This window comes from Sarcophilus harrisii, chromosome 4 (assembly GCF_902635505.1).
Source record: "Sarcophilus harrisii chromosome 4, mSarHar1.11, whole genome shotgun sequence".
Taxonomy (NCBI): domain Eukaryota; kingdom Metazoa; phylum Chordata; class Mammalia; order Dasyuromorphia; family Dasyuridae; genus Sarcophilus; species Sarcophilus harrisii.
This window is the reverse complement of record NC_045429.1, coordinates 38,349,682-38,370,601: the sequence shown is the minus strand read 5'-3', so window position 1 is coordinate 38,370,601 and position 20,920 is coordinate 38,349,682. Positions and strand designations below refer to the sequence as shown.

Here is a 20,920-nt window from a genome sequence, read left to right as displayed (position 1 = left end):
GTGTAGAATTGTGTTTGAAGTGAGCTAGGAAGTTTTGATGGACTGTGATGAATTTACAGGAAAATGTTAGCTGGGGTGCTTTTCATTTGGGGAGATACTTTGGAGACACTTAAGATAACCTCATCATTCAATTTTTTTGCTTTATTTTGGCTTGTAAATTTACATTAAAAAATCTGGAAGACATGATTTAGGTAGATAAAAATTGGTGAAGCTCTTGTAACCTTATGCTAATTACTTTAATACGTGCTCCTTCCACTTTAAATAAAGATTGGGAACTATACAACCTTTGGAATAAAGAACTGAAAGGATTATTTTAAAAAAAATGAAGATACATGCTTAGGAATGGGTAAGGGAAAGGACTTATGATTTCTTTGGTACTGAGAACTTTTAGGTATGGAAAATGCTTCTATCATTGGAATTCAGCACCTTCTCTACAACTTAGGATCTCAGAGAACTGCCTAGAACAGAGTTTTTATTGACTGGATATGTTAAAAGTGGGTCTTGAATCCAAGGTTTTCCTGGTGTTAGACTTTATATCCCCCATGCTAAGCTGCCTATTAGGTCTACTCATTGTCATAGTACATGTTAGATTAGAATGAAAAACTTACTCATAATTTTCCTCCCAGAATGTAAATTTCTTGAAGACAGAAACAATTTGTTTTTATATTCCCAGTCCCAAGTATAGTCATTTGCAAATAACAAGCCTTTAATATTTGAATTGAATTAAGCTGACATGAGTATATCCAGTTTTGAAGTATATTTTCTAGAAAACTACCGAAAGTTTTCAAGATCATTGTAACAAGGAACAGTTAATATCAGTGTGTCTGAGTGACAAAAGATGTACTTAGAAACTAGAAAAAGAGCTGAACAAATGTTTATTAATCCTCCTCTGCCCTTGTACATGAATGCAGTTGATAAGGATATTACCTTCATTTTATTGGATTTCATCAGTATGTAGATCTAATTCACTAAAAAGAATATGTTTTGATTTAAATCAGTTCAAAATCTCTGCATAATCCTCAATTGTTCACCCATCTTTGTCTTAGGTATACAATAGTCAGTAGTCACATCCTGGCCTTTCTCCCTCCACATCTCACATCCATTTTCTCTTTACTCACATACAGCTACTTCTCAGGTCAAGCCCTCATCCCTCCTGCCAGGACTCTGTCCATTGCCCTTTCTTTGGTCTCTTTGGCTCAAGTTTCTCCCCCCCTCTAATCCATTCTCCTTTCAGTTGCCAAGGTGACTTAGTTCATTCTCCTTAATAAACGCAAGCAGTTACAGTTCCCTGATACCTGTGGGTCAAATATAAACTCCTTTGACATTTCGGATGCTTCACAATCTGATTCCCCACCTACCTTTGCATTTCTATTATGCTTCATATCCACTCAGCCAAACTGGCCTAGAGAAGTGAGAGGAGCAGGGTATATTATAAGAGTGAGGAACAACAAAGACAGAATTAGGAGATGAAGTGTTGGATGTGAGGTGAATAATTCTGCTGTTTTGTCATCTATTAATATTACCCCATTTGCTTCAAAGAATGGACCTTTCCCTTTGTTTTCTTGCTCAGAATATGCCTCTTGGAATTGGTTTCCTTCAAGGCTTAGCTACCTCTCCCCACCAATCTTTCAGCCATTAATGCCTTGATTCCCAAATTAATTTCTATTTTGTACATACTCATATTTGTTCCTCTTGTTTACTCTTACTTTCTAAAGACTGAAAGATTCTTGAGGGTAGCCACTGTTTCAAATTGAAAGTTTTATCTTTGTCTCTACAAAGATGGCTGTAGAAGGTGCTTAATAAATGCTTATTGATTGAATATCATTTTATCTTTATAGTTTTAGTGTAGAATTGTATCTCTATAGTTTATAGGAAACAACTTGGCTTAATGGAGAGTGTTGGATTTGGAGGCATGAAGGACTTGAATTTTAATCCTGTATCAATCAGATATTGTCTATATCAATCCAAGCTATTCAGCCTCTCAGCCACAGCTACCACATCTGTGTCACTGGGATCATAACAGCATCTACTTCAGGATTACTTTAAGGATCAGAGGAGATACCATGTGCCTTGTGTTCTTCAGATCTCAAAAGTGCTTTACAAATGTACTTTATTACTATTATTGCATTAATTTGCTTCATTCAGCTTTAATGAACAAAAAGTATTTGGTAGGCTTACTTCATGCGCACTTAAAATGAGAACTTTAATATGTAACATATTAACATGTAGACACTACAGATTTGAAGCCTGTTGGAGTGTTTATATAAAATTACTCAACTTTTAATTTTCCTTTCTTGCCTGAAGAAAGTAAAGTATTTAATATAACACTTGAGTTGAGTGTTGTTTCCAAGATGATTTTAAAGGAGAAAAAGACCAATGGTAGCTGGCTTCCTGACTGTCAAGCTATGTAATTTACTATTTATCTGTAAAGTGGGTATGTTTATTTTCCTTGCATGTATGATACTGTTTTGTTGTTCAGGAAATGTTATAAAGCCATCATCTATGTGAAGATTTTTTTTTTTTTTAAAGAAAGAAAGGATATCTGTCAGTCACATCATGCCATTCAATACCTCAAGAAATGCTGCAGTCGGGAACATGAGAATTTCCGAGGATATACTGGAGAATGTAATAATTTCAGTATGCTACAGACATAGCTCAGGAAACACATTACCTTTCAACTTGTATTTTGCTTGAAATCTTCAAATGCTTTATTAAATTATTGCCCATGAAGAAATCTGCATATGTGGAGCCTTAGGCTTTTTTCAAGTGATATTAGTTAATAGGTCTACTTACTAATAGACCTATTAAAATTTTGTTTTCTGCAAGTTTTTTTTTTTTTTTTTTTTGGCTAATTGTATGGGGCCAGAAGTAAATGTGCCTCTTTTATAATAAACTGTAGACATTGGACTAGGAAAATCCAACTCCTGGCATGAAAGACTTGATGTAATGTAATGTAAACTGAAAGAATTCTATTAGTTAAGTAGTTGTCCTTTTTTTGTATGTGTGTAATGGACATGATTCGATTCTGTGTTGAGAGCACGAAAATATACAACTTCCCCTTTCTACAGAGCACACGTTCATGATTTTCTCTAAGTGCAAAAATTACCTGCCTCTCAAAATTGATGAAGTCCTCTTTCCATTCTGACATACAAAAGAACTCCATTGGAAAAATGCTTCCTTCCAAGAAACTTCTCTTTGCTTTTCCGTTTGATAAGAAAGGACATTGTGTACTAGTCCCTGAATACTGTTTGATTTCAGATTGTGTTTCAATTGAAAGACCTGCTATGACAGTGTCTCTTGTCAAAATTGATCATATCCATAATTCTATTTTGAAAATTAATATGTTTGTGCTATAGAATCGAAAGTTACTTTTTTTTCCAAACAAAACAATACTTATGAAAATCAAAGATTTGAAGGAAGCAGTTTGTTCCGGAGGGGACTGTGAAAATAGTGTTGTTACCCTGAGCAAAAGAGCCTTACAATAGGACCTCATCATGTAAGAATTATTTGCCCAGCTTAGCATCTTGGGTAAGTTCTTAGCAAGCCTCTGCTTGAATATTCTCAGTTATTAGGCACTCACCTCAAATAGTTATTAGCAACTACCTCACAAGACTTTCCATTCCATGTCTGGAACACAAATAAGATTAGGAAGGTTTTCATATTGAAATCTGCTTTTTATTTCTGCTCATTGGTTCTAGTGTATCCTTTGGAAAGAATATACACAAGACTTAACTCTTCCACAGGATATACCCTCAGATATTTGAAGCATTGTCATAAGTACTTTGCAACTTTGTTCTTTTATTATAAACATTCCCTGTACTTTAAACATTTATCCTATGGCATGGATTTTACTCCCTCTTCTCCCCCCCACCCACACCAGTTTTTTCTCCCCCCTCTTCCTAATTTGGATCCCTTGTGTCAGTATCTCAGATTTTGGTGCCCAACATTGAACATTGTACTAATTTGCCCAGGAAAGGTTGGAGTGAAGTTTTAGCTCTGTAGTGCTGAATACTGTTCTCTTCATGAGCCTAGACGTACATTAGTGTTTTTTTTAGCAACCCTACTATTGGTATATTGTTGGTTTACATTGAGTTTATCTGAAATGATTACTCCAGGTATCCCTAGTCTTCCTGGGTACATAAGTATTTTGTAAGAAGCTAAGTCCAAGGATTTACATTTGGTCCCATTAACTAGTATCTATTACTTAGGACTTATCTTTCCGTTTTATCAAAATTTTTTTGAATCCTCCTTTTTTTCCATCTAAATATTAAATAGCTTTTCTAGCTTTATTTTCCTTTCAATTTTTATGAGCATGCCTGCTGCGTTTTTATCTAAGTAATGGATAAAAATGTTGAATAATAAAGGGCAAAGGCTAGAACTTTAGACAAGTTTCCCCCCTCCTAAATGGCAGGACATTATCGCTACTCTTGTCTTATTTGCTTTGATCTAACTTGGACTATATTCAATTGAACTGGTAGCTATTTTGTGTTTCATCATGATCATGTCTCTACAGTAAGAAAGATGGCCAGAATCCTTGCTGAAGTCCAAATAACCTGATGTTCAATATCTCTGATTCCATCATAAGGGGAATTGAGGTTAGTTTGAATGCCCTTTAAAAAACAAACAAACAAAAAACAAAAACACTACCTTTTCGTGATTACCTCTTCTTTTTCTAAGAGCTTAAAAACAGCTGTTTGTAATTAATTATAAAATCTTTCCAGAGAACAGTGTTAAGCTCAATAGTCCGTATTTCCCTAATTTGAGTTTCTGCTCTTCAAAATGGTGTCTTTTGCCTGTTTCCAGCTTCCTGGGACCAATTCTGTTCATTCTAGTTCCTTAAAACAAAGGTATCAAACATACCCCCACTGAACCAGATGGAAAAAAAAAAAGATGTACTTGGAAAATATTTGATAAAATAAAAATACAATAGAACACAGAAAATGTTAATATGTGATTTTTTAAGCCCTTCTTTCCTGCCCCCATCCTATATGTGCCATTGACCCTGTTTCTTTTTGAAATTGACCCAAAAAGAATTATAATTCTGAACCTTAAAGATTATAATTAGCCAGCTCTATTGAAAAAGCTTTTTGTAAAGGTTTCTCCCTCTCAGTCCCCACTCCTCAATTTCAATGCCTGGTACATAATGAACACGTAATATAAGCATTTGTTAACCGTACCATGTGTCATGTTTTCTTTGAAGATATAAAGATACATAAAACTCTCCTTGTCCTCAAGGAGCTAACAAGGAGGAGACAACATAGAGAGAAAGAATTAGGTGTACTTATCTTTTCATTTTTTTCTCCAGCAGCCTTCACACTCTAGAGATGCCTCTGCCCTCCTGGCATTTCCTTTTGGTTGGTCACTTCCTGCTTCAAATCACCATTTCTGGAAGGTCCTAGCCTTTCATAGTTCTTTCCTATGACTCTCCAGACTTTCCACTGCCTCCCAACCCCCAGATCTAGTTATGTTTTTTCCCCCCAACTAGATTGTAAACTTCTTAAGGCTAGGAATTTGCTCTTTTATTTAGTTCTAACTTAGTTGCCTAATGATTGACACATAGTACTTAATAAGTACTTCATTTATCTTCTACATGGAGAGAGAGAGAGAGAGAGAGAGAGAGAGAGAGAGAGAGAGAGAGAGAGAGAGAGAGAGAGAGAATATGAATATGAGAATGAATGTGTGTGTGTGTGAAACAAATTGAAGCTCATTTAAGAGAGAAGACATTAGCAGCAGCAGGGAAGGTTGGGAAAGGCTGCCCATGGAAGATGAAATTGGAGCTGGGTCTTGAAGGAAGTCAGAGGAGTTAGGAGGAAGATGCAATGGTGGATGTCTAAAGCAAAGTAGTGGGAGATGGAGTATCCTTTGTGAGGATAAGTTAATAAGCCCAAGTAATATCTGAATTGTAGAGTGTGTGACCAAGCTATAAAAAGGCTGAAATGATAGGAAAGAGTCTGATTATAGAGAAGATCCTTCAGTGCCACTAGGAAGACTTCACACTTTATCTTTGAAAGTCAAGATATGAGTATCTGTCAGTGCTTATTGAATGGGGGTCTGATATGGTTTGACTTTCTCTTTGGGAAAATCTCTGACAGCTGACTGGAGAAATGAATCAAGAGGGGGAGAAACTTGAGACTTTAAAAGGTTGTTGTTGCTGTTCATACTTTGTTTTCAAAGAGGGCCCAGAAGATCACTAGTGATTTCTTTGTGACTTGGATGTAAGCGAGTTAGAGTTGAACAAAGTCCTCAGTCTCATTCTTTCCTCCACAGTCATCAGAGTCCAGTGGCAAGGCAAAAGTTAGGCTGGCTTGTTGATGGCCAGGCATGCAGCAGCTGATCTTGGTGTTTTCCATGTTTGACTTTACTCTCGGCACTTCTTGGTGTCTGCTTCAGTCTCCTTCGGGGCCATCGGATCACATTATTCTTGTGCCCGTTCTGCTGGTGGGATCTTCACATGCTTGGACTTAAGTGACTTGCCCAGGGTCACACAGCTAGGAATCATTAAGTGTCTGAGGTCGGATTTGAACTCAGTACCTCTTGGCTTCAGGGCTGGTGCTCTATCCACTGTGCCACCTAGCTGCCCCAGTGCTATATCTTCTTGAAGCCACAGGTGAGAATTGAGTGCCAGGTAGACACCAAAGATGGCTGAGTAACCCTGTAAAGGGCTTGGCAAATCTTCACACTGAAGGGGATAGTCTTCCTTGAACACCCTGTATACTTCAAGAGTCTAGGCAAGAGGTGATCAGGGCTTTGCAATAAGATGGTTGCTTATGAGCCAAGGGAATGGGATGTTTCAGGGAGATTTTGTGAAGGTAGAAATGAGATTTGACAGCATGTGAGCGCTAGTGGGGAGTTGAGGATGACACCTAGATTGCCAGCCTTGGTGAGTGGAAGGACTATGATGTCCTGGACTATAACAGGAAAGTTAGGGAGGGGGAGGGTTTGGGGAGAAAGATATGTTCTATTTTGGACACGTATTTGAAAGCCCTAGAGAATATCCATTTTAGGATTTTAGGAGGCAATTGGTGATGTGAAACTTGGAAGTGTAGATTTGGGCTGGATTCTAATAAAACTGAAAATCTTCTGTGTAGAGATGACAAATAAACCAGTGGCACTGATGAGATGAGCACAGAGGGAAAAAGAGGTTCCAGCCTTCGGAGACATCTGTGGTTTGTGAGCCTGGCATGGATGGAGATGTAGCAAAGGAAACTTTTGGAGGAGTGGTCACACAGGGAAGAGGAAGAAATTGGGAGAGGATACTGTCATGCAGAGCCAGAAAGGTGAAAATGTGCTGCTCCCATGTGAAGGAGGTTGCTGAGAAGTAAAGAAAGGTGAGGAGAGAGAAGTGACTCTTAGAATCACTGATTCACCTACTTTGTGCCTAACATGTGAGTGACAAAAAGGTATACAAACTAAATTTTAAAAAATGGGATGGGAATACTATTAATAAAAACAATAGCTTAAAAATAGTAGTTCTTTAGGGTTTGCAAAGAGCTTTACCAATGTTACTTCATTTGGGGTACAGCCTGGGAGTCCTAGAATCTGAAGGAAAGTATTCCAAGCTGGAGAGTAGGGTGTGTGTGTGTGTGTGTGTGTGTGTGTGTGTGTGTGTGTGTGTGTGTGTTTGTTGGTGTTTGGAGCGGATTAAGGAGGGGAGGGATAGCTTTTGTTAAGGCACCAAAGAGAAAGAATGTTGTGAATTGGGAAGAGGTGGTAGTAAGTCAGTTTGACTGGAATCTAGATTATGTGAAGGAGAAGTAAAGTGGAAGTGTGAGAAAAAGAAGGAAACAGTCAAGCATTTGTTCTACACTTAGGCAGAGGGATCAGGTATTTTGGAGGGGAGGGACAGATGACCTCTGTTGGAGGCATGTTGAGTTGGAAATGCATGAATGGTGATGCAGGTCTGGAACTCACAGGAAGAATGAGGAATGCATAGGGAAGGGTTGCGAGATGGTGCAGTGGATAGAGCATTGTTGTCAGAAAGTCCTGAATTCAAATCCGGCCTTAGACACTTTCTAGCTATGTGACCCCAGGCAAGTCAGTTATTCCTAGTTTCCTCATTCACTAAATGAGCTAGAGAAGGAATTGGCCAATCACTCACACTTTGTCAAGAAAACCCCAAATAGGGTCATGAAGAGTTGGACACAACTGAAAACCACCATAACAATGTGAAGATTTGTGAGTTATCTGCCAAGATATGGCAGTTGAACTCACAGTTAATGATGAGGTGAAATGAGAGAGAAAACATTCACTCAATGAGAGTGAAAACATAAAAGTTCTTAGCATTAAACTTGTAGAGTGACAAGAGAACCAGCAAAAAGCAGTGGCATAAAACCTAAGGAGGAAAGTTATGAGGAAGAGATGGTTAACTATATAAAATGGTACGGCAAGGTCAAGGAAGAGTGGCAGTTGACAAAAGGCCATTCTATTTGCCAGAGATCCTCGCTAACCTTGTAGAGTCATTTCACTTGAGGGGTGGAGTAGAAAGGCAGATTGTGGGTTTGGGAAATGAAGGGGAGGACATTGCCTCCAGGATCCCATCTGGACTGACTTCCCTGTCTGGTCTGGAGACTTGAACTCATTTTGAGCAAGTACACGATCTTGTTTCTTCATCTGTCCTCTTCACTTCCCTCTGAACTTTGTCATTTTATAACTTTCTGAGGAGTATTTGCCTTGATAGAGAATAAGTAAGCAGCAAAGCAGGTCAGTGATCTTGTTTCCCTGTAGTCTACTATGACATCTGCTTCAATCAATGTACCTTTCCATTCTTTGTTTGTTTGTTTGTTTTTTTGCTCAGAACATACATAAAAAGTTCTTTTTAAAAATTCGTCCTTAGTATTTTTGAAAGCTTTAACCTTCTTGATATAATCCTTAGGGGTTTATGGTACATCCTAGAAGTGTCTTCCTCAACTCTTCACTCGATCTCTTGGGAAGTCTTGATGATTTTTTTTTTTTTTTTTTTTTAACCATTGTCATATATTTCTCATATACCCCCTTCTCTCCATTGCCCCGTCACCTTCATCCTCTGCCCAAACTATTTCAGGAACCTTCTGGTCATTCCATCTGCTTCAAGTCTCTCCACTCCTGTCTGTTCCCTGCTCAGCTGTCAAATTGATTTTCCTGGAAGTACAGATCTGAGCAAGTCATTCTTCTCATCCCACACTTGAGTGATGTCTCATCACCTTCAGGAACAAATAGAAAAATCCTGTTTGTCTTCAGAGCCCTCAGGCCTGCTATCTTTCTGGTTTTCTTATATCTTCCTCTCCATCTCTCACCCCTCACCTCTTCCTGAGAGCTGAGGTCCAGTAATACATCTGGTTTCCTTGCTGCAGTGTCAGACAAGATGCTCCATCTCCACATTCTGGATGTTTTGTCTGACTGACCCTCGCCTGGAATCTTCTCGCTCATTCTGTCTCCGGCTTCTTTTCAAATCCTAGCTGAAGTCCCTTGTACAGGGACTCTTTACCGGTCCCCTTCATGTAAACCTTCCTCTACTGATTATCTTCAGTTTATCCCATCTAAAGCTTGTTTCTACAAAGGTACCTGCATGCTGTCTCCTCCATTAGATTGTGAACTCCTTGACTGTCTGCCCTTTTTCTTACCCCCAGTGCTTAGCACAGTGACTGGCACAGAGTATGCACTTAATAAATGCTTCTTGACTGATGGACTTTTTTGTATTTTTTTCCTTAATTATATACTTTCATCCCTTGTAATTCTTTACAAATCAGAATTATTGGAGAGCTTTTTGTACAGTTAAGACTGCAAAGACTGTTTCCTATTTTATTGGAATATATAGTTAGTTTATCTAATGAGAAATGGGATGCCTTGGCAGGAAGTCAAAGTGAATAACCATTTAAATTGAACTCTGACTCATAATAGATCAACTCAAAATTTGCTGTTCATAAAAAAAAGTTGCATTCTCCCTCACCTCCCCCTCATCCCTCCCTCTTCTCCCCCCTCCCCTGAAAACACATAAACAAGCCTACTGCTGTTGTATACTGCTGGAAAAATACAGTAAAATCTGTTTAGACCATCTTTCTGCCTGAATTTTCTCTCGGCAACAATTTTACTTCCTAAGGAAACTGTATACATTTAGACCTTTATTTGGTGATGACAATTTGACAACTGACAGTTTGTATCATATGTTACATCAAAAGAATTTTTTTTTTTGGGGGGGGGAGGAAGAGCCATCTTATGAAATAGATGATGGCAGCATTGCAGGTATTATGGAATTGCTGGTGGGGAGTCCCTGAGTGAATTAGTCCTTGTGTCTAGTAACACTATATGTAAAACCTCCAGGAGCCATCAGTCATGGGTTAATTGGGCCTCCCTCCCAGGATGTCTTCAGAGTCACTATTTTGGACCCTATGATAGCATAATGCATCTTTTTTTTTTTTTTTTTTTTAATGTTCCCTGCCAGAAAGACCACTTTCCTAGTAGGCCCAAAGGTAGCTTTTCTTAATGATGCTTCAGTGTGTTCTTATTCTTTGCCAATAGCAGTGCAGTAGTGATCCATACTGGAGGGAGGTAGCATTTCATGAATGTGTGAGATTAATATGAAGGACTCAAGAGAGATGATTGAAAATGTCTTTGAGAATAGGATCTTTATTTTGATTTTAGGAACTATTCTACTCACTGCTTTTGTCCACCTTTAAAAAGACTGCTTTTCAAATATGGGTGGTTTTCTGTTACTATTTATTTCTGGCAGTAAAGTAGAGCTTTGAAACTAGATTTGTTTTTTCAGACTTATATTTAAAAGATCCAGATTCTAGGAGTGAAACATTAGCTTTACTTGTTTACCCTGCCTAATGGAGGTTCCAAGTTTTTGGTAATTCAATTTATGTAAACACTACAATCTAATCCCAGGATTATCCTTCAATTTTACAGATATATATGAAAACACACCACTAAATAGTGTATATTTGTAAGCAGGGAATGTGATTTAAATCTTTAACATTGGAAAACATGAAAAGATTTACTGTGGTCCCTTTACCTTGTTACTGTGGGAAATCTGTTGCTAGCTCTAAAATATATTTAATGTCACTCTGAGAATATTAGGAAGCTTTAGTTTCCATGGTTGGCTTTTAAAAATAGAAGTAATAAAGAAATGAGTTTTTATGTTGGACACAATGTATTATGTTTATCTTGTACATTAAAAGTATATATATATATAGAGACAATTGTAACTAGAATTTTTTGGTTTTGTTGTTTGAATAGTAATATAAAAGTCCCATTTTTGGATAGGAAACTGCCTTGCTGGAGTGTCCTATTTAGCTAAAAGAATGGGCTGGATGGTTTTTAAAAGTAAAAGATATGATTTGAATGTGGAATTTTTTCACATAATTCCCCATTGATTTGGGGGTATTTTCTGTTTTTAGACTAGGATTTCCCTCACATTTTTTACTTGATATCAGCACTGTAGGTGATTTTAGCCTCTGGACTTCAAGCTGGATCTTTTCATTTTTTTGATAAGAACTGACCTATTGACTTCTTATGACATTCCCCGTGGGAGTTCTTCCAAATTTTCCACTTTGTCCTAAAACCTCTAGTTTTAACCTCACTCTTATCTCACAGTAGATGATTTTGCCTCTGAGAAAATGAGGTTATTTATGTGAACTTCTTCATTTTCCCTTTCTAATCATTTGAAATTCTAAACATCCTCACCATCTAAGGTAGGAGTCATTTCTTATCTTCCTTTCCATCCTCTCCTGCTCCCTCTCCCACCAAAACAACAGCAACAACAAGACTTTTCTCTAGCTGCAATCATCCTCTTTCTCTCCCCCTCCCCTCCAATATCTCATCAGTTTCTTTCTCTATTGCTTCCTTCTCTCTGCCTACAAATATGTTCAGGTTTTCCCTATCCTAAGACAAATAAACAAAAACAAACCTTCTTTTGATCTATGATCTCATCTTCTCTTTTCTTTCTTCCCTCATATTGCCAAATTTCTAGAAACTGTATTTTATACTTCTTACATTCATATCCTCATTCTGTAATTTGACTTCCATCCCTACGGTGGTACTGACCTCTCCATGGTCATTGTTGATTTTTTCATTTCTAAACTGTCGTCTTCTCAGTGGTCATCTATCTTGACATTGCTACAACATTTGATGCTGTTGGCTTTTGCTTGATATTATTTCCTTTCTGAATTTCTGGGACACTCCTGGCTCTTCTGCTGTCTGGCTGGCTATTTCTTCCTTGTGGCTCCTCTTTGACCTCTTGCTATGGATGAGTACTTCTCAGGGCTCTGTCTTGGGTCACATTCTCTTCCGTCTTTATACGCTCTCTTCTAAGAATCTCAAGTATTAGTCTTTGAGCCTTCAGCTGTGATTTGTCAATACCATCTCATAGAAGTTGGGGTCATAGAAAAAAAAGAGATAGCTGGAGTGCATCTAATGAGTACACAGTCTTTTCAAGCACAAATATTGGTTGCAGAGCATTTTTTTCTTTTTTCTTTTTAATTGAAGCTTTTTATTTTCAAAACACACAGGAATAATTTTTTCAACATTGACCCTTGCAAAACCTTGTGTTCCAATTTTTCCCCCCACCTCCTCTCTTAGATGGCAAGTAATCCAATATATGTTAAACATGGTTAAAAAAAAAATCCAATATAGGCATACATATTTATGCAATTATCTTGCTGCACAAGAAAAATCAGATCAAAAAGGAAAAAGAAATGAGAAAGAAAACAAAATGCAAGCAAACAACAACAAAAGATGCTATGTTGTGATCCACATTCAGTTCCCACAATTCTCTCCCTGAGGGTTGCAGAGTTCTTTGACATAGCAGTGACCTGGAAACAAAGTAGCTGCCCAACGAATGGGAGAATGACTAAATAAATTGTAGTCCATGAATGTAAAGGAAGTATATTAATGATGACTATAATGAATACAGAGAAGCTTAGGAAGAGCTCTATGAACTGATGAAGGCCAAAGTAAGCAGAACTAAGAAAACAGTATACCATTGGCCAAAGCTGTGTAAAAGAAAAGCACTTTGTGCTCCCCAAATCAAAAGTGAATGTGGCAGCGTTATAAAGAACAATCATGTCTGAAGGAAGAGATGAAAAGATGCTTCCCATCTCAGGTCTCTGCTGAGATGGAAAGTCCATAAGCACATTGTACTTGGTTTTAGACTTTTTAAATATATTCATCAGTTGGGTTGATTCCCCTCCCTCCTCTTTTTCTATTTCTTTTGTTTTTTAAAATAAACAGGAAGTGCTAAGTGTCTGAGGTCAGATTTGCACTCGGGTCCTCTTGATGTCAGGGGGCTGATACTGTATCCACTGCACCACCTAACTACCCCCAAAACCATATTTTAAAATGATGAATCTGAAAAACTTTAATGTCCACGTATGTGATATTACAGTTCTAGGAGAAGAACTACTTCTCAGAAGCCACACAAAGATTAAACCCTTTTAATTTAATTGAATTAATCCAACCCTTCATCATTGTTAGGTGCTGAGAATACAAGAACAAAAGGAAAACATAGTCCTTGCCCTCAAGGAAATGACATTTTCTTGGGGGCTAGAGATTATAAATAAATGAGCTTATTTGGGAAAATTTGTGTGTGAAGAGGGAGTTAAAGTCAAGAGGTGTTAACAACTAAGCTTCTGGTAGGAGATGGCACATGAGGTTGAACTTTCAAGAGGTGGTGAGAAGGACAGAATGCCCGATACATACACCTTGTTCAATGGTGGCAGTAATGTCAAGTGTGGGCCAGTTTGTCTGCATGAAGAGGAATAAGGTGCATTTAGCCTGGAAAGGTATTTAGTTTTTAGGATGTTGCAACCCAGCAAGCTAGCAAGAATTTGGAAAGAAATAAAACATACAGTATACCTCTTTTTCATGCCATGAAATAGATTATCAGACTTTGCATCCTTGAGACTGAGCTGGTTCTCTTCCCTCCCTCATGAATCAAACATTTCTTGATCCTTCTGAGAAATAGTATCTTTCTCCCCAAATTACCTTGTATTTATTCTGTAGACATTATTACAGACACATGTCTCCCCTGATGGAATGTAAACATCTTTAGGTCAGAGACAGTTTCAGGTCTGTTTTTGTCTGCAAGGTGTCTGGCACATAAGCATTTAGTAAAAGCTTGTTGATGGACTGATTCACCAGTTACGCTCCTAGGCCTACTGTAACATGAATATGTTATTTCATTGTTACCTATTTAAAAAAGACTCCCAAGTTAGAGTGGCTCAGTGAAAAATAAGTTAGAATTAGAGGAAGACTGAATTGAGTCCCAGTTTTGTTACCATTTGTGTGATTTTGGGTAAGCAATTTTGCCTCTCTGCCTCAGCTTCCACACTTGTAAAATGGGGGAGGCGGGGAGGTTGATTAGATGATCTCAATGGCCCTTCTAGCTTTAAATCTGTGATCCCTATGTTCTCTGCTCTGTGTTTCTGTTCTATTATCTATTAGGGTGTCATTGATACCTTAAACTCATCCAAACCTGAATTTATAATTTAATAAAATCTTTCCCATCCCAATCTTTCCTAAAGAGGTTTTCCTCTTTCATTGGGTGGTACCACCATTAACTCACTGATGCTGACATCTTGAAACCTGATAGTCATCTTTCATTCTTCTTTTAGGCCCACATCTCATGATTTGCTAAGTCTATGGATTTGTATGCTTTCATCCATTCCTAAAACACATTGCCTCTTGTCTTCTTCCTGCCCTTCCTTGATGGCCTTGCTCAGGTGCCTTTTCTTCTTTCAAACCTTCCTTTATTGCTTCAGTTGCCTTACCCTGCTGGAAAAGATCTACCTCACTTCTCAAATTTCTGATGAAGACCTGTTTCATCTCTTCTAGGTGCTTATTTGTATTTTAATGTGGGCAGAGTAGCTATGTATGCACATGTGTCATTCCAATTTCCCTTCTACCCACAAGCCTGAATTATATCCTTCTTGAAGGCAAGAAATGTGTTGTATACCAAACACAAACCACAACCAGCCACAAAAATGGTTTGTATACCAAGGACTTATACTGTATGTGCATATAGTAGGCACTTAATGAATGTTTGAATTTATATAAATCTCAATGATTATTCTCTGTTTTGTTCATACATTTATTATATAATCTATTCACTTTCTATATTAATACTCCTAATACTGCTTGGGTTATTTTATCTATTTCCTGTTAATAATTCAGTAGCTAAGAGGATACTTCCAATAGCATATTAATAAATAAGTTCCCAACAAAATATATTCAGAAAATGAGATCTTGGTGCAGATCTGGCACCAGAAGAGATGAGAAAAGCCTCTGATGTAATAATTTGGGCCATGAACTTTTCTGCAAAGGCGAAAACTTAAGCTGTTCTCAGTGGATTCCTGCACATGTATATTTGTTCTGGGAGATCCAGCAGTAACAAAAGTGCTGATGTTCAGAGTAGAAGTAGTAAGTACCTGAAGCCCATGTTATCCCCATCTTCTCCAGATGATCGATTGATTCATCCAACTAATTACTAAGAATGTCCCAAGACTTTTCAAACTTCTCAAGGGGAAAGTTGTATGGCAAAAAAGCTTGGAGAAAGACTTGAGTTGAATAAGGAGGTGAAGGAAATTGTGGAAGTGATTTGGAGAGCTTTGAATTTTTACTGAGGACAGAGCTTGAATTTGGGGAGGAGAAATTGGAGAGAACTTAAGAAATTGAAATTGAGGGAGAAACAGCTCTAGTTGAAGTCGGGCAAAGGTTCAATCCAAGGTGGAAAAGGAAATGAGGAAAAGATTCTGATGAAGATTTGGTTGCTAGTGACTAGTGTGAATGGGTGTGGAAAGTAAATTGGTAAAGCAAAATTAAAGACCATTATAAAAAGGGAAAAGAAGTTGGATGTCACTAATAGGTATTAAAAGTGAATAAAAGTATTTAGGTGCTTAGAGGATGACTAGTAAATACCCATAAGCAATTTGAAAATCTAGGCTGAGAATCTCAAGTTATATGTAGAACAAGAACATTATATAATTACAATGAATCCTCAATTTTAGTGGGGATAATGTTCCTAAAATTAGTGCGGAAAGTAAAAAATGTGAATATTGATACAGCAAACTGTGCAAAATAGGGGATTATGCCCCATGACCACCAAAAACTAATCTTTTTCTACAGATTGCTAGAAATGCATTTTTCTGTATCCAGTTCTTTATAATTAATTATACATATAATTATATTTAATTATTTTAATATTATTTTTATTATTTATATAGAAAATATTTTTATATTTGAATATAAATATAATTATAGTTAATTCTGATAAGATGCATTTTTCCTAACATAGTAATTATGAAATAATCCACAAAATGCAGGGAGAGGAGAGGCATAGCAGGAAGGGAGGGTGGGGAAAGGGAAGGTATCCCTAGGTCAAAAGGTGGGGGAAGCCATCCCTAACCTTTTGGACTGTTCTTCCTGGGAAGCACCAGCTGCCTCAGGGGGAGCCTTGGTCTTGACCTGAGCTCACCATTCTATGCTGCATTATTCTTCATGCTGCTCTGGAATGGCAGCAGCACAGATGCTTGGGTGCCCAGTGGGCATGGGCAGCGGGGTAGACAGGACTCTGCTTGGCCATTGGAAGGTCTGGAGGAGGCAGATCCAACCACCATCTCATTTACCCACAAACTTAACAGCTTTGCTAATTTTTCCAATTTATTTTGCCCTTGAGAAGGTATTTTAGAACTTTATGGAGCAGATTCACAGACACTTAAAAATATTTTCCATCTTTTTGCAGATAGAAACTTATGCCCATAGGACCTCCTCACTTTTTCCTCTACTGTGTATTGTTCCAGTGCACTTGATTACTAATTGAGAGGTGGAAATGACTTTGTGAATGACTCAAATGCTTGAAGTCTCAAAAAGCTTGTGTATGTTGTGGATTGACTTAAGTGAAAATTAGATTTATTAAAAGAGAAATGGGGGCAGCTAGGCGGCGCAGTGGATAGAGCACCAGCTCTGAAGTCAGGAGGACCTGAGTGCAAATCTGGTCTCAGATATTTAACACGTCCTAGCTGTGTGACCCTGGGCAAGTCACTTAACCCCAATTGTCTCAGAGAGAGAGAGAGAGAGAGAGAGAGATGAACATATATGTAGAAACCAAGAGGATTCCCAGTCTTTATAGAAGCCTATGTAAGTATAATAGGACAGAAGGAAGAGGAAGGAGCACTTCATGGGAGAGAGAATGGTGCAGCAAAGTTGGGCAAAAAGATGAGACCATTCCTCACAGGGAGGAAAAGATAATGGGTAAAAGCCTCATTCTTTTCTCTTGGGAATGGCTAGACTATGAAGATAAGAGGGTCTGCTTATCTGCAAAAGACCCCAGCTGCACAAGCATTATCCCATCCTGGCACAGACTGGCTGGTACCTATTTTGCCTTCCAAGGACACACGGGGTGTCCAGCTTGGAATGGAGTACAAATTACGTCAGCTTGGGGGGGGGAACCTTTGTTCTTGTTACATTCTGGGCCTCCTGCATATTCTGGGTCCAATGTTTCTGGAAAATATAGCAACTCCCAAAAGACAAGTTTAGAGGGGACTCTTTACCGCCTCTTAACACTGCCTTTGCATTGAGTGGTAGTGTTTATAGTTCTACATCAGGCAGGTGACTGATACTTAAGCCCCAAAAGCCCACTGGTCTCTTTCCCAGAAGAGAAAGTAAAGGAGTTTTAGGAAGGCCTCTTCACAATGTCACAGACAATGAAACATTCCTAAAAATACTGAAATTTGGACTACAAAGGAGAGGGAAGAAAAGAAAAAGGATGGAGAAAAGCTGAGGGAAAACCTGAGCTGTGTGAGAAGATTGGATTGTAGTAGGGCTAAGACAGAGGGTGGGAGGGGGGAGGCAGGCATGGCAGGGAGCATTTGGCTTAAGATCAAAGAAGGGAGAAACAAGTGATTCCCCCCTCCCCCCCCACTGGAATATACTACAGATCCTTCAGACAGAGGAAATAGAGACATAACAGAGCAGTGACTGGGTACTTCAGTTATCCAGATATTTGCTGTAGCACTCTGTGTGTCTTTCTCTCAAGTAGAGCAGCTAATAACTTTTTGTCACTTTTTTTCTCAGATCTGAATTGGAAAGGACTCAACAAACTGGCTGATAGGGACTTGATCTTCCATAGAAGTAAGACTGCCTGAGAGCATCTAGTATTTAGAGAATCCAGGTAACCTGGCCCACATGAACCTGTCTTTGGGAGGGAATGAAAAATCTGTCAGTGTGATTACTGAGCCTTGGTAGTGATCGATCAGATAGTAAACATTATGGGCCTATTATGTTTCAAGCACTGTGGGTGTGCAAAGGCAAGGACTAAGACAAAAGTGAAGTTTCCGTGCTTGAGGAGATTACTTTAAAAAAAAAAAAATCAACATTTAATATTTCAGATCTCATGCAAAAGGACAAATGTCTTCATTTTTAAAAATGGGAGCACAATAGCTATAAATCAGTGAGTTTGAATTTGATTTCTTGTACAGTTCCAGATTATATAATCAAAGAAATTCTTTGTGTACATCTCAAAAATCAAGAAGTGATCACAGAGATCCAAGCATGGCTTCTTGGAGAACAGATCACATTAAACTGTTAGCTAATTATAAATCATTTTCCTGTTTTGGTAGAATTACTGATCTGGGAGATTGGGAGAATCCCATGGCTAGAGTTTGCATGGATTTTAGCCATACCTTAGGCTCTTGTTGTAGTAAAAGGAGAGAGATAGAAGTTAGATTATTGTACAGTTTGGTGGCTTTCCAGCTGATTGAGTAGTTGTACTGGAAGAAGTCATGAATATTTCCATGGCTGTTTAGAAGGACTCCTCTGGAATACCACAGGCATCTCTGCTTGACTCTCAGAACTTGAATGTATTTAAGGGTCTTGGATAAAAGGGCCAATGGGATGCTTGTTGAATCTTTTTAGATGAACCCAAAATAGGAAGGATAGCTAACACCCTGGATGATAGGGTCCAAAAAAGATGAACAGGCTAGAAGATTAAACTTAAACTGATGAAGTTTAATAGTGGAAAAAGTAAAGCCTTACATTGGTGTTAAAGAAATCAACTGCACTGGTGGAGTTGTGAATGGATCCAACCATTCTGGAGAGCAATTTGGAACTATAATGAAAAAGTCATCAAACTGTGCATACCCTTTGATCCAGCAGTGTTTCTTACTGGGCTTATATCCCAAAGAGATCTTAAAGAAGGGAAAGGGACCTGTATGTGCCAAAATGTTTGTGGTGGCCCTTTTTGTAGTGGCTAGAAATTGGAAATTAAAGGGAAGCCCATCAGTTGGAGAATGGCTGAATAAATTGTGGTATATGAATGTTATGGAATATTATTGTTGTATAAGAAATGACCAGCAGGATAAATACCGAGAGGCTTGGAGAGACTTACATGAACTGATGCTAAGTAAAATGAACAGAACCAGGAGATCATTATACAATTCAACAATGATAAAATCAATTCTGATGGACATGAATCTCTTCAACAATGAGAGGGTCCAATTCAGTTTTAATTGATCTGTAGTGAACAGAACCAGCTATACCCAGAGAAAGAATACTGGGAAATGAGTTTGGACCACAACATAAACATTTCCACTCTTTCTGTTACTGTTTGCTTGCATTTTTATTTTTTTCTTCTCAGGTTATTTTTACCTTCTTTCTAAATCTGACCTTTCCTGTGCAACAAGATAACTGTATATGTATACATATATTGTATTTAACGTATACTTTAACATATTTAAAATGTATGGGACTACGTGTCATCTAGGGGAGAGGATGGGGGAAAGGAGGGGAAGAGTTGGAACAAGGTTTTGCAAAGGTCAATGTTGAAAATTTGCCCATGCATATGTTTTGTATATATAAAATGTTTTTATTTATATTATATAAATAAATTATATAAAATATATATAAATTATATAAAAACAAAATTATATGTTTTGTATAATAAAAAATAAAATAAAAAAAGTCAACTGCACAAGTACTAAAGGGGGGAGGCATGGTTAGGTAAGTTTTTCTCAAGAGGGTCTCAGACTTTTAGTGGACTCCTACCTTGATACGAGACAGTGGTTTGATAAGGTGGCAGAAAGTCCATTTGTGGTCTTGGGTTGTATAAAGAAAGGTTGTAGCTTCCAGGAATAAGAAAGGTGTGATGACTGGCACAGCTATAAAGAATGCTGGGCTTGGGGCTTAATTCCTGCCAGGGTGTATGACCGTGAGCAAGTAAATGGATAATGTCTAGAGGCATGAAGATTGTGGAAGAGGCTTGAGTTCATGCTGTTCAGCCTTGTTTGAAGGAAGGTGGGGAGGAGTAGGAATCTTTAGTTTGGAAAAGAAAAGGTGGGGAGGGGCCGGGAGAATGCTCATGTTTGTATGTTTTGAGAGCTGCCATGTGGATGAGAGATTGGGTTGAACTGAGGTGGGCAGAGAAGGCTTACTTTCAGGAAACACTTTCTGATAATTAGGGAGGCTGGCTATCAATGGATGAACTGCCATCTTGTCCTTGAAATGACCCTGGGCAACATTGGTAGAGAAAGTTTATTCCCTGCACAGATGAAATCAGAGGGCTGAACTTCCCTCCCATCATTCTCCACCCCTTAAAAAAAAAAAAGTAGAATGAGTTTCCTTGGGACATATAAGTTCCCCTTCGTTGAAGGTTTTTTAATTAAAGGCCTTCAATCTTACTGATTCTCTGGTGTGCTATAGTAGAAATTCTTTTTTGAGTATGGCTTGAAATGGATAAAAATAGCTGACATTTATATAGCACTTTAAGTTTGCAAAGCTTATTGTAGATCTGATATGAGCCATACAGCTCTGGAAATGGTTGCTATAATCCTTGTTTTAGGGATGGGGAAAACTTGAGACTTTGAAAAGTGACTTGTCCAGTGTCATTCAACCAGTGTCTTATGGTGGGATTCAAACCGAAGCCTGACTACCAGTTCAATATTTGGATCCCCCT

At 38.1% G+C, this 20,920-nt stretch overlaps 1 protein-coding gene across 2 annotated transcripts in view; it reads left to right on the top strand.

The window, feature by feature from the left end:
• The window catches only part of HS2ST1 (heparan sulfate 2-O-sulfotransferase 1), a 204,350-nt gene that overhangs the window by 776 nt on the left and 182,654 nt on the right, over positions 1-20,920 (top strand). The gene's annotated exons all lie outside the window — the stretch shown is intronic.